This window comes from Stomoxys calcitrans, chromosome 1 (genome assembly GCF_963082655.1).
Source record: "Stomoxys calcitrans chromosome 1, idStoCalc2.1, whole genome shotgun sequence".
NCBI lineage: Eukaryota > Metazoa > Arthropoda > Insecta > Diptera > Muscidae > Stomoxys > Stomoxys calcitrans.
Window position 1 is genome coordinate 209,967,315 of NC_081552.1, and position 17,812 is coordinate 209,985,126.

At 40.0% G+C, this 17,812-nt stretch overlaps 1 long non-coding RNA gene across 1 annotated transcript in view; it reads left to right on the forward strand.

The window, feature by feature from the left end:
- LOC131995517 (uncharacterized) overlaps positions 1 to 17,261 on the forward strand; it is a 289,133-nt gene extending 271,872 nt beyond the window's left edge. The window contains exon 5 of the long non-coding RNA XR_009397473.1: positions 16,833 to 17,261. This is a non-coding gene — a long non-coding RNA (uncharacterized LOC131995517). The remainder of the gene's footprint in view (positions 1 to 16,832) is intronic.
- The last annotated feature ends 551 nt before the right edge of the window (positions 17,262 to 17,812 follow it).

Here is a 17,812-nt window from a genome sequence, read left to right on the forward strand (position 1 = left end):
GACATCTTTAACTTTTTGGGGGTCATAACTTTTGAACTACAGCTATAGATTTCAAATTTTTGCCATGAAGGTATTATCATTTCTTTCTATTTTCACAAAGTGGAGATATTGAAAAAAGCTTAAAGTGCTAATTTGACTAAATTTGATACAAAACGATTAAAAGTTATGGTCCCCAGAAGGTTGGAGAAGTCAAAAGTAGTCAACTTTGACACCCTATATCTCACGTTGTATTAAAGATAAGGACCAACCTCAGCACTTTCCTGAAAGCCTATATCCTCCTCCACAAATGACTTGAACATTTTCCACCTCTAAGATTAACAGATAACAATTTTTAGACTTATTTCCAATTTTTTTGCCGTTTGGCCGACTGTACCCCGTCATGTAGGCTTAGACATGCAGGACCACCGGTACTATGTTTAAAAGTACAGTACACTCACAGAGTAGACACTTATATAAGTGTGCACCGATGCTCCAGGGAAGACCATACGTGTGAACGTGCCCGATTAATTCTTCCCTATGACTCTTGTCTTGTATTCCCTTTTTTGTTTCATATATCTTACACTTTTATGAAAGCTCTCACCCACATTTATTTTCTTCAGTAGGATATTACAATAGACCGAAGGCCACTTCAAATGCCGGCATGAACTTGAGAAAAATTGTCTTCAGTGGTTATTCCCCTACTAGGTTAGGTTAGGTTTAAGTGGCAGTCAGACTCACTTAGACGTTTTCGGTCATTGTGATACCACAGGAAAACTAGAAGGAAGATGCCTTTTAGGTCCTACCGTTGAACCATCCAGATCGTTTTAAAAAGCCCAATAACTTGCGAATGTTTACATCTGCTAAATCAGACAGATTCTCAAAGAAATGCGAACCCAATGTGGAACTCCTTGTGACTGCAAGTGCGGGATATACACACAGAAGGTGTTCTATAGTCTCTTCTTCTTCGATGTCCTCACAGCTTCTGCAAAAGTTGTTACTGACAACCTTCAGTCTGTTAGCATGTTTTCCGATTAGACAGGACACAATGACTGAGACGTCTGCTCTAGCCAATGACAGCAAAGCAGTAGACCTCTTCAATTCTAGATTATGTCACATAGTTTTGGAATGCTCACTGTCCCCTCTTTGTGATCATCTATCATTCGTTGTCCTTCGGGCCTGGTCCTGAAAACTTATCTTACATGTCGCTAAAGGCAAATAAAATACAATTCCCTGGGATATCTCTGTGGCCCGGCACGCAGAACAGGTGAATTTTGAGCTGTTCAGGCATCTCGTTGAGAGATCTGCGGCAGTCGAGGCCGTTTTTCGTTTTCAGAAATACGTTGTCTGAGAAAATATTTATGCCAATCGTCGAAATGACATTATATCTCAGCCATTCCACCACTGCCTTCCCTTCCCTACTAATGCTGCCTATATTTGTGAGGTATCCTGCCATGTAAAACTTTGATATGAAAGAAGTATCCCCTGTTCTTTAAAGGAATGTTCATGGGAGATTTATTATTTAGTATCACAATTGGCTAGAGTTAACTCATTGTGGTACAAGGTTGGGCTATCCATCCTAACCCTAAGACATTTTTTTACAAATTTCTTCTGAAAAAAATTTCTATAAAAAAATTCAGTAAAATTTTCTTGCATTAAGGCCCTTTGTTGATGCCTTCCACCATTTCCGCCACTGGCTTCTTCTTACTCACTCATACGTATACCTATGATGACCATACGTTTTTATATGTTTATTATCCTTTTTTTACTATCCTAAGGTACTTTATGATGTGATGTCCTGTCTTGGTCGTCCTCGTTCATAACCTGACACTGCTGTTGCTCCACATAGCCTAGTTGTGAGTTTATAGACAAACGCACTTTTTTAATTTAAAAATTCGTGTTTGTCTTTATACTGGCATTGAGTGAGTATGTGTGTGTGTTTGAGCGCGTGTGTATTTAGTTTATGGTTGTAGTCCTGAGCTGCGACGTTACATATTAACATGTTGCTCCTTGACGCTGTCGCTGTTTTCATGCTGGTTCTCCTGATATCCTTCCAGCTACTCACTGTCACATCAGTTGCGCTTGTATGTGACAACAAAAGCAACAGCTCGTTGGTTTTTTGTTTTCTTGAAGCTTTCCGTCATTTCATTTTAGCGGAAACACATTGTGGGAGTTGAAAACATCCATGCGTGTTTGCTTTCGGTTAATAATAGCGTCATGTTTGTGGTCTTAAGTAGGCGTCAGCAGAAACACCACATTTTTTTTTCTTTGTTTTTGGTTTTTGACACAGCTTACAGTGGTCTCAGGGTATTGCCTTAAAAAACAATGAATAAATTTGCTCTGCAGGGGATACAGCGATAAATAATTCACTTCACTACCCCAACTTTTACCAGGGTAGGAAGCATTTTATGCAAATATAACATGTCCGAATTTCAGAGTTATTGCAAATAAAATAAAAATATTCTGAAAGTTGTGTTAAGACACATAGACTATTAGATTAGGTTAAATGGAAAAGGGGGTGCGGATATTAATCCGCCCCATGCCGCTATGGATATACCCCTAAGCCAATAATCGGCTTGTTGTGCGCTTTAAATCCTGAAAAGTAACCTCGAAAAAGAAAATCCAAGTCAGGAATTTCGTGCTACTAACAAAATCTCTAATTGTTTTCCATATCAGGCCGTAAGTTGTTTTATGGGAGGTATTGTGTCCCCACCTAAGTACCGATGTTAGCCGCGAAAGCCAGGCAATGACATAGGAAATGATCCAACGTCTCATCATCTTCCCCACATCCTACACATGTTATCACTTGCCGCACAGATTTTGCATAAGTGAGCACATAGTCCTATGTGTCCTGTTATGATACCGAAATTTATGCTGACCTCCTGTTTATTTCTTTTCAGTAATAGCCTCGTCTTTCTCAAAATATGGATTTTCCCATAGGATTTTCGTCGTCCCACCGACCATTCCGCTGTTCAACAGTTCGTAGCCCACGCCCTTAACTCGGACTGCGTCGACCCGAAAGGCTTCGGGTTAACCAAGTTTATTGACGACAGACCCCTGGCCGTCACTGTTAAATCGTCTCTTTCCTTCCACCTATGACCACGCACCCAAACGATGCGGATTGTTTGGGTGCGTTAGAGAAGGCGTTAATCCCCTCCTTACACTCCAAGACTGCTCATGAATTTACTACCGTCCTGGTTGTTATTGCCATGATGGCCAGTTTACTGTCCGTTAAGATGTTCACACTCGACGTCCTTGCTTTAAGACTGTACCATATCACGCATTCATTGATCGCCTGGATCTATGCCTGCAGAACCATATTATGGCCAGGCAGTCGAAAACAAATCTCAGCTCCTGAGTTGTCAATGAAGACACCCAAGCGCAATTTGTCCCCTAGCTTTGAACTATCTGCGCAGCATGATCTTTCAGATGGCAAGACTAGAGTTCCGTCAATCCATGACTGTGCCGCTGGCAGCAGTGCCTCCCACTCGACCTGGTGCCATCTCAGGTATCCGATGGGAAACCTCTTCCATTCCTTCCAGGTTCCCTATCATCGCCTCGATTATACGGCTATGGTATGATCTGCTCCTTACCCACATCCATTACTCCATCACTTAAAGTTTCAAAGCCGAAGTGGTCGGATGTCTAGAATAGTCATCAGTGCCCTAGTTGGCGTGGTCCCCATCGCTCCTCTTATGCCAAGGCAAGATGTTTTCTAAACCTCTTGTAAAGGGTAATTTTTTAAGAGCTATAGGAAAAGTTTCAAAAAAAAAAAAAAACCCATTAAATTCAGAAAAATGCATGAAATCTTTATTTGAATCTATAGTACGGTCCATATGAATTAATGTTTGAAGATTATTTTATGCAAATGTAGACCGTGACTGCATCCGCTTAGTTCAATATTGACATACTCTTTCCAACATTTCGGCCCGTATCTCACGAATAAATGCTTCAATGTTGTCTTCCAATGCGCCAATTGAAGCGGGCATGTCTGTATAGACATGAGCTTGAACATAGCTCCACAAAAAATTGTCTAAAGTCGTTAAATCGCACGATCTAGGTGGCCAATTGACCGGTCCCGAACTCGCCTCTCAATAAGAACATTGTTACGCCTGCTGTGTGGCATGTGGCACGGTCTTGTTGAAACCTCATGTCACGCAAGTCAAACTCTTGCATTTGGGGCAAAAACAAGTTAAAGCGTGTTAAGTTCGACCGGGCCGAATCTTGGGAACCCACCACCATGGCTTCTGCTAAAATGTGGGAGCTATATCTGGTTATGAGGCTTCCTGGGGCTCAAGAAGTCAAATCTGGAGATTGGTTTATATGGGAGCTATATCAGGTTATAGACTGATTCAGACCGTACTTGACACAGTTGTTGGAAGGTATATAAGAACACTATATGCAAAATTTCAGACAAATCGGATGAAAATTGAGGCTTCCAGGGGCTCAAGAAGTCCAATCGGGGGATCGGTTTATATGGGAGATATATCCAAATCTGAACCGATATGACGCATTTGCAATCTCTAATGACCTACATCAAAATTAAATGTCTGGTCAAAATTTCAAGCGGCTAGCTTTACGCGTTCGACCGGACGGATGATCGGATGGACATGGCTCAGAATGTTGAAACAATCAAGAATATATACACTTTATGGGGTCCTAGATCAATATTTCGGGATGTTACAAACAGAATGACTAGATTAGTATACCCCCATCCTATGGTGGTAGGTATAACAAGTTGGATATCATCCCACGGTAGTGCTCACCATTACGCATCATCTTTGAAGAAGTACAGTCCAATGATGCCACCAGCCCATAAACCGTATCAAACTGTGACCTTTTCTGTTTGATACGCCAAAAAATCACCCTTTGTATACAAATCAATTTGTGTTTTTATGTTCGGTATAAACTGAAAAACGGCTGAACCAATTGTCTTGAAATTTTCACGTATGTTACATAATGTTCCCGTTGTAAAAATAGGATACTTTTTTGATATCTGAAGGGGGTGGACCCTCCCCTTTACCCCAATTTTCAGAAATGCCATATCTCCGCGATAGGTGGTGCGATTTAAGCGAAATTTGGTGTGCTCTCTTATAATATTCTAAAAACAAAAATTTGGTACCTAAAAGTTTGGATGGGACACCTAGGGGGCCACCCCACCTCCAAAACTTACCAATTATATATGTAGACCTATCACGACAATATGGGACTCAAATGAAAGGTATTTGCGATTAGAATACGAATCTGATATCCAAATATGGGACCAAGTATTTGGGATGCTGCCTCTCCAAAGTTACGACCATATCATTATGGTTCTCAAATGAAAGGTCTTTGGGAGTAAAGCACGGATCTGATATCAATATTTGGTAAATGGTGTCTATGGGACCATCCCACCCCTATAACACCAACCAAATTGGATGTATTTACTGACCATTGCAAATGGGAGCTGAAATTGGAGGTTATTTAGAGTAGAAAACGAATCTGATATATAAATGCAGAGCTAAGTCACTCAGTGGCCGTCCCATCCCCCAAAACACACCCAAACCGGACATAGTTGCCGACTATTGAAATATGGGACTCAAATGGGAGGTATTTGGGAGTCGACCACGAAATTTGCTCACCATGACCATTAGGGTCTTAAAGAGAGTGGAGCTTGATATTGATAGTTTTTTAGGCCCATACCCCGAACCGGACATATTTGTTAACTTTTGCAATAAGGTGTTTAAATGAAAGGTATTTGAGATTAGAAAACTAATTTGGTATCCAATTTTGAGGCCAACGGCAATATGGGGTTGTAAGTGATATTTAAGAGTAGAGCATGATGCTGATTTATTTTCAGGGCTAAGTGTTTGGGGGTCCTTCCACTCCCCAAAACACTCCTAAAGCAAACATATTAATCGACCAGGTCAGTGTGGGGCTCAAATAAAAGGTATTGGGGAGTAAAGTATGAAAATGACACCCACTTCCGCTACCAATTTTCTAGGGGTCTACCCCTTCCCCAAAACAAACAGCAATTATTTACTGACCATCGTAATTTGGGGCCAAAGTAAAGGTATTTGGGAGCAGAATACGAATCTGATATCCAAATGTGGGACCGCCCTTCCCCAACAAGTAAGAAGGCGTTAAGTTCGGCCGGGCCGAACTTTGGATACCCACCACCTCGGGTATATATGTGAACCACATTTCGTCAAAATCCAGTGAAAAATACATACCTTATGCCCCATAGCAACTCTATAGATATCATCCGATTTAGACCAAATGCTTATAAGTACATGTCATTGTTCAACCGAGAGATCGGTCTATATGGCAGCTATATCCAAATCTGGACCGATCTGAGCCAAATTGAAGACAAATATCGAAGGGCCCAACACAAGTCGTTCCAAATTTCGGCGACATCGGACAATAAATGCGCTTTTTATGGGCCCAAAACCTTAAATCGAGAGATCGCTCTATATGGCAGCTATATCCAAATCTGAACCGATCAGGGCCAAATAGAAGAAAGATGTCGAAGGGCCTAACACAACTCACTGCCCTGAATTTCAGCGAAATCGCATAATAAATGTGGCTTTTATGGGCCTAAGACTATAAATCGGAGGATCGGTCTATATGGCAGCTATATCCAAATTTGAACCGATCTAGGCCAAATTGACGAAGGATGTCGAAGGGCCTAACACAACTCACTGTCCCAAATTTCAGCAAAATCGGATATAAAATGTGGCTTTTATGGGCCTAAGACCCTAAATCTGAGGATCGGTCTATATGGCAGCTATATCCAAAATTGGACCGATCTGAGCCAAATTGACGAAGGATGTCGAATGGCGCAACGCAACTCACTGTCCCAAATTTCAGCAAAATCGGATAATAAATGTGGCTTTTATGGGCCTAAGACCCTAAATCGGAGGATCGGTCTATATGGGGGCTATATCAAGATATAGTCCGATATAGCCCATCTTCGAACTTAACCTGCTTATAAACAAAAAAGAATTTGTGCGAAATTTCAGCTCAATATCTCAATTTTTAAAGTCTGTAGCGTGATTTCAACAGACAGACGGACGGACGTGTCTAGCTCGTCTTAGATTTTTACGCTGATCAAGAATATATATACTTTATAGGGTCGGAAATGAATATTTCGATGTGTTGCAAACGGAATGACAAAATGAATATACCCCATCCTTCGGTGGTGGGTATAAAAAGTACAAATTTAACGACCATGGCAATACGAGGTTTAAATGAAAGTTATTTGAGATTAGCAAACAAATTTCATAACCAATTTTTGGGGCTAAGGGTTGCGGACGCCTCATCCCTTAAACTCCCTTTAAAACAATGGGAATATTGGGTTAAAATAATTGGTTTTTGAGAGTAGAGCACGATGCTGATAGTTTTTCAGGCCTAAATGTCTGGGGGACCTTCTCATCTCAGAAAAAAACGCTAAATCGGACATACGTATTTATCGATCATGGCAATATGGGACTCAAATAAAAGGCATTTGGGAGTAGAGCATGAAATTCACACCCACTTTGAGGACCACGTTTCTGGGGGACCACACCACCCCGCAAACCCTCCTGCCACCACCCTGGGGTCCTTCCCACTCCCAAAATCCCCATGAGAATATCGGGCTTAAATAAAGTCTTTTAAGAGTGGAGAACGTCTAGCATCGAAATATAAATGACCCTTAAACCCCCGAACGAATTCATAGACCAAAAAATATCACATATGGTTGCTTGCTGGACAAGGCCCGCTCCGCTGTGCCTTCTTTCACTCTCATATTTTATCTGAGCCCTATACTGCCATGGTCAGGAGAAAAGTCCTTTTTGGGGGCACTGCTAGGGCCTTTTAGATATTTTGCCCCAATGTGGATATCATATAGGTGCTCTACTCCCAAGTTTCTTTCATTTGAACCATATATTGCTATGTTCGGTAAATATGTCCAGTATGGGGATGTGGTGCTTTAGTCTCAAATACCTTTCATTTAAGCTTACATTTGCATTCATTGTCATTATTGGCTTACATTAGCATTCGCCTACTTTAAATAAGTATACCAAATTTCTATTTTTGAGTTAATTTCGCTTAAATCGCCCTACCCATCTCCGAGATCTGGCGTTTTTGAAAAAAGGGTAAGGGGAGGCTCCGCCCATTAAAGTTTGGATGTTAGATCTACTTCATTCTCTTGATTTTGGTGGTGAATTGGAGTAGCCAAACCCTTTGCACCAAAAGTGGATATCTGATTCATACTCTACTCCCAAAGACCACATGTAAGCTACATATTGCTATATTCGGTATATATGTTTGGTTCAGGAGGAGTGTATAAGATGAGTCGGCCCTGAAACACTTAGCTTTAAAACAGATATCAGATTTGAGCCCCGTTTTGCCATAATGCACCAATATGTCCAGTTTGAGGGGTATGTAGGTTAGGGCGGCCGCTCACGCACTTAGCCCTGTAAATATCAGCATCGTGCTCTAAAGTTAAATGCCTATTAATTGAAGTGCAATTGCAATTGGTTTAGGAGAACTGTATGGGGTGAGATTTCCCCCAAACACTTGGTCTCAAAATTAGATATCAAATTTGTTTTCTAGACAAACATGGCCTGTTGACAGAATGTTTAGGGGATGGACCCTGAAATAATATCAGCATCGTGCTAGAGCACGATTTTGTTTGAGCCCTATAATGTCAAGCATTTTGAAGGTGGCTATCAAGATATTCTGGGCGACGGGTGTCATTCTGATTCACACTAATTAATTTTTTTTTGTATTGGTTATCTGCATTCAAAATCATATTTGAAAGCTACCACTTGGGATAGCACATTTTTAAAGATCCGCAGGTGGAGGGGGATTGTCTTCTGACAATATATTCTCGGTCGTACTACATGGTATTTTAGTGTTGTTTTTATTGGGGGGAGAGCGTCGCTCCCTCCGACGCTAAGGCCCAAGTAGCAATTTATGTCAGTCTTTTATTGTCGCTATATAAATGTCCTGCTGAATGGCTGGACATGACCCAGATTCTTGAATTCTTATATCAACATTAGATTCGAACTCTACTGACATAGACCTTTCTTTTAATTCACATATTATCCCGGTCGAACTACACGTCCTATTGAAGGGTACTTAGTGGGTGGGCCGGTCACAGACTATCCCAAACATGTATGCCAGATTCGTTGACAACTCCCAAGGACCATTTTGTGACGTTGGACATTCATGCCCGTTTAAGGTGTTTTGGGGTTGGGGAGGCCCTGTAGACACCTTGAACCAAATTCTTATAACAGATGTGTACTCAACTTCCGAAAAGCTAGCATTTGATATCAATATTGCCCCAATTGGTAAATATGGTCTGTTGAGGCGTTGTGGGGGGTGGGGAGGACCCTTAGACACCAAGGAGCACCTCTTTGGGGAGTAGTTTTAACATTGCATAGTAGCTTAAAAATGCCGCCAGCATTAGTAGGGGACAACCACCGCTGAAAATTTGTTTGATGTTCTCGCCAGAATTCGAACCCCGGCGATTAGCGCTAAATTCGGCGCTACCATGGCCTGCTTGTTATATAAACCCTAAAATCTGTCTAATTGATTTCTTATTATTTACAATTTTCCTCGCCTAACCACAGTACTGTTACTAGTCACCTTTACGTTCCCTTGAAAACTTTGAAAGACTTTGACATTTTAAAACCATTCCATGTAAAAACTCACTTCGCTTCGTATCGCCCATTAATGTACCTACTGTTTCACAATAACTATCGCAAGACCAACAATGCCAAGTCAGGTCAGTTAAATGAACGAATGTGAATGAAGACATTTCCTTTTCAGCTTTACAATATTACGTTGCCAAAAGTTTTCTTCACGTAAGTAGGAGGTGGTCTTGCTTAAATGCACCATTGCCCTTTTGTTTTCTAGTTGTTGCTTTTTACGCTTGTTCTCCTTCCGTTTCCTGTTAATGTACTGCCTTCCGTCAACTTCCGCCCCAAGCATAAAAATAAACGAAATTAAAGCAAGACTCCCCATCAACTGGGAGGAATGAATAAATTTGCCAACTACCCAAATAATATATCTACCACACTCATGGCAAACTTTGGCGGCACGCAGTGAATGTAAGTGTTTGTCATCTAACCTAAATTTTGATGTCGTCGTAGGAGAGACGCATTGCTTGCTCTTTTTTATGAGCGTTTTCAACTCGTAGATACTTAACGCGACATTTTGACATCACACAACAATAAACAGTCACCTTTTTTCTCTTGATAAATGACACATAAGGGACAGTGGGATGATTTAAATACAAAATGTTAGCCTAAAACCCTAATTTAATGTTTAGTGACAGCCTGCATGTTTTGTGATAAAGCTGAAACTGACCTTATTAAAAAGGTAGACTACAGATAGAAAAGCGTTCAAGACGCATAAGCCATGATATTAACGACCGATTTAAGGATCATGATTTGCAAGTCTACAATAACCTTATTTCAAGGGAAATTTCAATAGGACCTTTAGCACCAAATCTAAAATCAGGACAATACTTAACGTCGCACAGTGTTGCCAAATCGAAAAAGCTTGCAAATTATTTTAGATCTTTTGAAAAGATAGAGAAATGTAATACATATTGCATGCACGAACCCCAGTAGGCCCTGGAGCTGGTCCATTGGCCTTGAAAGTTGGTCACTTCAAGCATGTCAAATTTTGAATTTCTTGCCAAACAGTCATTTACTGGCCGATCGGCTTGATTATTATTTTTAAGATAGAGCTCATAGAACCAGTGCTTTGCGAGTTAAGGCTAAATAATTTTTTTGTCCAAAAATTGCCAATTTTAGATAAATCAAAATCACTTTCTGATTCGATTTAGCTATGACTGTCTGTCTGTCCGTATAAATTATAGGTTCCAATTTTAGTCCAATCGTCTTCAAACTTGGCACACACTTTTTTGGCGTAGAGACGAAACCTTTTAAAATGCGAAACGGCATTAAGTTCGGCCGGGCTGAACTTTAAATACCCACCGCCTCGAGTATATATGTAAACCACCTTTCGTCATAATGCGGTGAAAAATACATAATTTATGGCCCCATAGCAGCTATATCGAAATATGGTCCGACCAAATTCGACACGGAAATTGAGTGGTCTAATAAATACAAGTCATTGTTCAATTTTTTAGTACAGAATTTAGGTCTTTTTGGTAGCCATATCTAAATATAGACCGATCTGAACCATATACAACACAGATGTCGAAAATCCTAACATAAGCCACTGTGTCCAATTTCGGTGAAATCGGATTATAAATGTGCCTTTTATGGGGCCAGGACTATAAATCGAGAGATCGGACTATATGGCAGCTATATCCAAATCTGGACCGATCTGAGCCAAATTGAAGAAGTATGTTGAAGGTCCAACACAACTCACTGTCTCAAATTTCTACGAAATCGGACAACAAATGCGCCTTTATGGGCCCAAAAACTTAAACCGAGAGATCGGTCTATATATCAGCTATATCCAAATCTGGACCGAACTGAGCCATATTACAGAAAGATGTCGAAGGGCCTAACCTAACTCACTATCCCAAATTTCGGCGATAAAGGACAATAAATGCGCCTTTTATAAACCCAAAACCCTAAATCGAGAGATCGGTCTATATTACAACTATATTCAAATCTGGACCGATCTGAGCCAAATCGAAAAAGGATATCGAAGGACCTAACACAACTCATTGTCCAAAATTTTGGCAATATCGGACAACTAGTACGCCTTTTCTGCCATATAGACCTTAATCGATCTATATGGCAGCTATATCCAGCTCAAAGCCGATCTGGGCCAAATTGAAGAAGAATATCGAAGGGCCTAACACAACTCATTGTCCCAAATTTTGGCAAAATCGGACAATTAATACACCTTTTATGAGCCCAAGACCTTAAATCGAGAGATCAGTCTATATGGCAGGTATATCCAAATCTAAACCGATCTGGGCCAAATTAAAGAAGGATGTCGAAGGGCCTTACACAACCCATTGTCCCAAATTTTGGCAAAGTCGGACAATAAAAGCGCCTTTTATGGGCCCAAAACTCGAAATGGAGAGATCAGTCCATATGGTAGCTATATCCAAATCTGGACCGATTAAAGCCAAATTGAAGAAGGATGTCGTGTGGCCCAACACAAGTGGGCTTAAGCACTAAATAAGCGCATCGGTCTATATGGAGGTTATATCATGATATAGTCCGATATAGCCCATCTTCGAGCTTAACCTACTTATGGACAAAAAAGAATCTGTGCAAAGTTTCAGCTCAATATCTCTATTTTTAAAGACTGTAGCGTGATATAAACCAACAGACGGACGGACATGGCTACATCGTCTTGATAGAGTCTTAGACGAATATTTCGAGGAGTTACAAATAGAGTGATTAAGTTAGTATACCTCCATCCTATGGCGTAGGGTATAAAAATGGAAACACAAATGCCTTCGTAAATTGCAAAAAACGAAGCCAATCTAGGTCAAAATTTCAACAAAAAAAAATTGAGACTCGTATATCCCCCAAGCCGGTGGATATATTGTATACTTTAAGCGGACTTTTTTTGTAAGGATGACACTATCCAACAAAAACGAATTTTTTTTCGAAATGCCAAGGTAACCAACTTTTGGGGGCCCGCCAAGATGCGCCCGGATCACCTAGGACCTTGAAATTTTGATCATTATCTGGATTACATCTCATCTCTAACCATATAGAATTTCAAATCTCCATTCGTTCTCAAATGGCATATTTTTTAATAGTTATTTTCCGATTTTTCCCACTGTGCGATGTCCGTCTGTCCGTTCGTTAGTTGTTATCACACTACAGTCTTTAAAACTTGAAATATTGAGTTGAAGCTTTGCACAGACCCGTATTTCTTCTATACGCAGGAGGTTTTGGATCCGATTGGCCACATCGGATTATATTTGGATATATCTGCCATATTGATCGGTCTGGCGTTTAAGGATCTTACGGCCATAAACTCCGTATTTTGTATCCGATTGGGCTGAAACCGTGAATTGTATTAAGGGCTTCGACATTCAACCCGTATATGGTATATTTCAGACCAAATTTTCATTAAGCTCTCTTATAGACCCATATGCCGATTTTGAATCTTAGGCGTATACCAAATGCATTTATTGCCCGACTTTGCTAAAAATAGTCAAGACTCCCTACATCCAACCCAAATATGGTCCAGATTGGACCATATTTAGATATATCGCTGCTATAAAGACCGATCAATTTATATGGGGTTAAGAACATAAATGACGCATTTATAATCCAATAAATTGTACTAAGACTCCCGCCACACAGCCCGTCCAAATAGATCGATCTGCCGATTTCGGCATTTAGCCCACAAAAGATTTATGACCCGATTTCTTTAAAATTTGGAACTTTTACTTGTATAAAGTTTCTCTGCATCTGAACCAAATATGATTATGATCGGCCCAGGTTAGGTTTGATTGAAAAGAAGGAGCGGATATTAATCCACCCATGGTCACTATGGACATACACGTAGGACGCTTTAAAAAGTAACCTCGAAAAAGAAAATTTTTAGTTAGGAATTGCGTGCAACTTACAAAATCCCTAATTTTTTCCATGCCACGTCCCTAAGTTGGTTCATGTCTGGTATTGTATCCCCATCTATGTACCGGTGTCTTTTACTTGCGAAAGCCGGGCAATGACACAGAAAATGCTCCAACGTCTCATCATATTCCCCACATGCTCTACACATACTCGCACTTGCCACACCGATTTTGCATACGTGTGCTCGTAGTCCTATGTGTCCCGTTATGATACCAAAAGCTATACTGACCTCCTTTTTACTTCCTTTCAATAATAGCCTCGTCCTCTCACGATTCCATTGGATTTTCGCCGTCTTTGCAACTGTTTCGCTGTTCCACAGTGTTTCATGCGCGTTCGTCGCACACACCCTTATCTCGGACGGCGTCGACCTAAAAGGCTTCGGGTTAACCAAGTTTATTGACGGCAGTCCTTCGGCCTTCACCGCCAAATCGTCTGCCCCTTCATTCCCCCTTACTCCGTTATGGCACGGCAACCAAACGATGTGGATTGTGCCATCCCCAGGGAAGGCGTTTATCTCCAGATTACATTCTAAGATTGATCGTGATCTACCGTCCTGGTTGTCATTTCCCTTATGGCCATTTTACTGTCCGTAAAGATGTTCCCACTCGACGTCCTCACGGAATGCGTGAGGGGGTGTGGTGCTGTTTGGCCTATGCTTGGATTTTAATATCGATATAGTTGATAACAGATATATCCATGGTGGTGGGTATCAAAAGTTTGGCACTGCCGAACTTAATCCGTTTTTATACCCTCCACCAAAGGATGGGGGTGTACTAATTTCGTCATTCTGTTTGTAACACCCCAAAATATGCGTCTAAGAGCCCATAAAGTACATATATTCTTGATTGTCGTGACATTTTACGTCGAACTAGCCATGTCCGTCCGTCTGTCTGTCGAAAGCACGCTAACTTTTGAAGGAGTAAAGCTAGCCGCTTTGAATTTCGCACAAATACTTCTTATAAGTGTGATCAGTTGGGATTGTAAATGGGCCAAATCGGTTCATGTTTTGATATAGCTGCCCTATAAGCCGATCTTGGGTCTTGACTTCTTGAACTTTTAGAAGGTGCAATCCTTATCCGATATGGCTGTAATTTTGCACGTGGTGTTTTGGTATCACTTCCAACATTTGTGCGAAGTATGGTCCAAATCGGTCCATAATCTGATACAGCTAGGATATTGACTTCTTGAACCTCTATAGAGCACAATTCTCATCCGATTTGGTACAAATTTTGTTCAACGGCTTCTCCCATGGCCTTCAACATACGTGTACAATATGGTCTGAATCGATCTATAGCTTGATACAGCTGCCATATAAACCGCTCTCCCGATTTTGCTTCTTGGGCCCCGAATCAGACTATAACTTGATATAGCTCCTCCGTCCTTATTCATTATTCTTTGTTTGCCTAAAAAGAGATACTACGCAAAGAACTCGACAGATGCGATCCATGGTGGAGGGTATATAAGATTCGGCCCGGCCGAACTTAGCACCCTCTTACTTGTTATTTGTTTTTTTTTTTTGTGATCTTTCTAAAGCCCTTTGCTTGGAAATTTTTCTCCTACACGTTTCCTCATAAGTAGATTATCAACTTTTTCCTACTTAATCCCATAGTGCTTAGGTTTTAAAAGTGAAAGCTTCTGCAATTGTCGTCTATGTTGCTCTCTTTTTAAATACTTCCTTTTTCCACTTATGTCGCATATGTATGCCAGTTCAAGGCTCGGTTCCTTTCTTCCTTTTTTGTGTGGTATATGTATGTGTGTGTATGTGCATATGTCCATTATTCGTACTCTGTCGCCTGAGAAGGTCGCTGGTAACCCATAATTAGCAGTAGATAGTCATAAATATTTTTACATTTACATATTTTATCCGTTGCGAAACTACTTCAAAGTGTAAGAGCAAGAAGAACAAGTTGCCACGGACAGATATAGTTGCTGATGGAAAAAAGTCTAAAGATTCGTATGGGAAACATTCACAACCATTTCAAAAGGTGGGGACGAAAAAACCTTTGATATTTATTGGGTCATATTGTTTTTATACCCACAAGAATGGGGGTATACTAATCTCGTCATTCCGTTTGTAACACCTCAAAATATTCGTCTAAAACCCCATAAAGTACAATATATATATTCTTGATCGTTTCAACGTTCTGAGTCGATCTAGCCATGTCCGTCCGTCAGTGAAAATCATGATAGCGGTCGAACGCGTAAAGCCAATCTCTGCTCTCTCAGACAATCCAAATGTTATGTCAGTTCATACACCAGGGCATTTACTTGGAGTTGGAGCTTTTAGGACATTGCCTGAATTAAACTTTTCTAATAAAGGGTGATTTTTTTAAGGTTAGGATTTTCATGCATTAGTATTTGACAGATCACGTGGGATTTCAGACATGGTGTCAAAGAGAAAGATGCTCAGTATGCTTTGACATTTCATCATGAATAGACTTACTAACGAGCAACGCTTGCAAATCATTGAATTTTATTACCAAAATCAGTGTTCGGTTCGAAATGTGTTCATTCACCGTTCAGCGATGAGGCTCATTTCTGGTTGAATGGCTACGTAAATAAGCAAAATTGCCGCATTTGGAGTGAAGAGCAACCAGAAGCCGTTCAAGAACTGCCCATGCATCCCGAAAAATGCACTGTTTGGTGTGGTTTGTACGCTGGTGGAATCATTGGACCGTATTTTTTCAAAGATGCTGTTGGACGCAACGTTACGGTGAATGAACACATTTCGAACCGAACACTGATTTTGGTAATAAAATTCAATGATTTGCAAGCGTTGCTCGTTAGTAAGTCTATTCATGATGAAATGTCAAAGCATACTGAGCATCTTTCTCTTTGACACCATGTCTGAAATCCCACGTGATCTGTCAAATACTAATGCATGAAAATCCTAACCTCAAAAAAATCACCCTTTATATCTTTTAAAATGATAAGATAGGATAATATCATTCTAGCATCAATTGGCCATTCGATGGCAAGATGACTATTTAAGAAAATTACAAAAACGCTATAAATTAAAGAATTCTGTCCCCAATATTCGCAAAGATAGTTTAGTCGCTATCATCGACGACCTCTAAATGAGTCGAAATTGGGATGGGAAATATACACCGGAGGAGATCAAGAAGTGAGTAGCCAATATTCGTACCTCCGGTGGGATACTTACAAGGCCCATAGAAAAATTGTGCCTTTTTCCGTATGAATCTCATTCTACTTCTTAATTGCAGCAGATATTGTTCATTTCTCAACATAATTACTTGTATCTCTCAATAATTAACAATTTGAAATTACCTCTCTTTTTAGGAGCTCCACATAACCCAAGAATACATGAGTGCAAGTATGCTGGCTCTATCAATCCCTTTGCTATTGTAAATGATTCTTCAATATAAAAGCAATAGATCGACTCCATACTTCCATACTATAACAAAGAAGCAATATTGTGAGAACTGTCTTGCTCGGAGCCATTCATCAAGAGATTGCACTTCAAAGGTCAACTGTAAGAATTATGGCGAACATCATCATGCACTACTGCATCATTCACTTCACCCTTCATTAAGCATCTCATCACTCAACTCAAAGAGGCCCAAAAAATTATAGAAGCAACTCACCACACACTGTCCACCAATAATCAACTCACCGAGAATTAACAAACAACCAGCCACAACAACAGTTAATGATATAATATAATATTGCAATATAAGATCTTTAATAAACCTTATTTTTGAATACAAATATGAGTTATTACTTCTTGAATAAACGCAAGTCACCACGGCATGTTTAAATTTGTATCTGTATTTCGAACTGCGGAATGTTTTAAAAGTTTCGATATTCGGAAAAATGAAGGGATTTTAACGTTTATTGCCTTGAAAGCGACTATGAATTTCGAAGCGAAAAAAGAAACATTTTCAACTGCGGAATGCTTTAAAATTTTCGATATTCGAAAAAATGAAGGGATTATAGCGTTTATTGCCTTGAAGACGACTTTGAATTTCGAAGCCAAAAAAAAATTTTTTTCGTACATCAATTATGCGATTTTGGGCTTGTTTTTGAAGAAAATGCATAGAAGTTGAACTAAACCGATTCTTTTGTCATAATCTTCAATATTGTATACTCAACTCGAAAAATTTTTTCGCGTCAAAAATTGAAAATTTTCATGAGGGGTTAGCCTTTGCTAAAAATATGCGAAAAACATAAAATGTGAAATTCCAAGTAATTTTGTTTATTTTACGAATCGTCTTCGAATTTCGAACTGCGGAATGCTTTAAAATTTTCGATATTCGAAA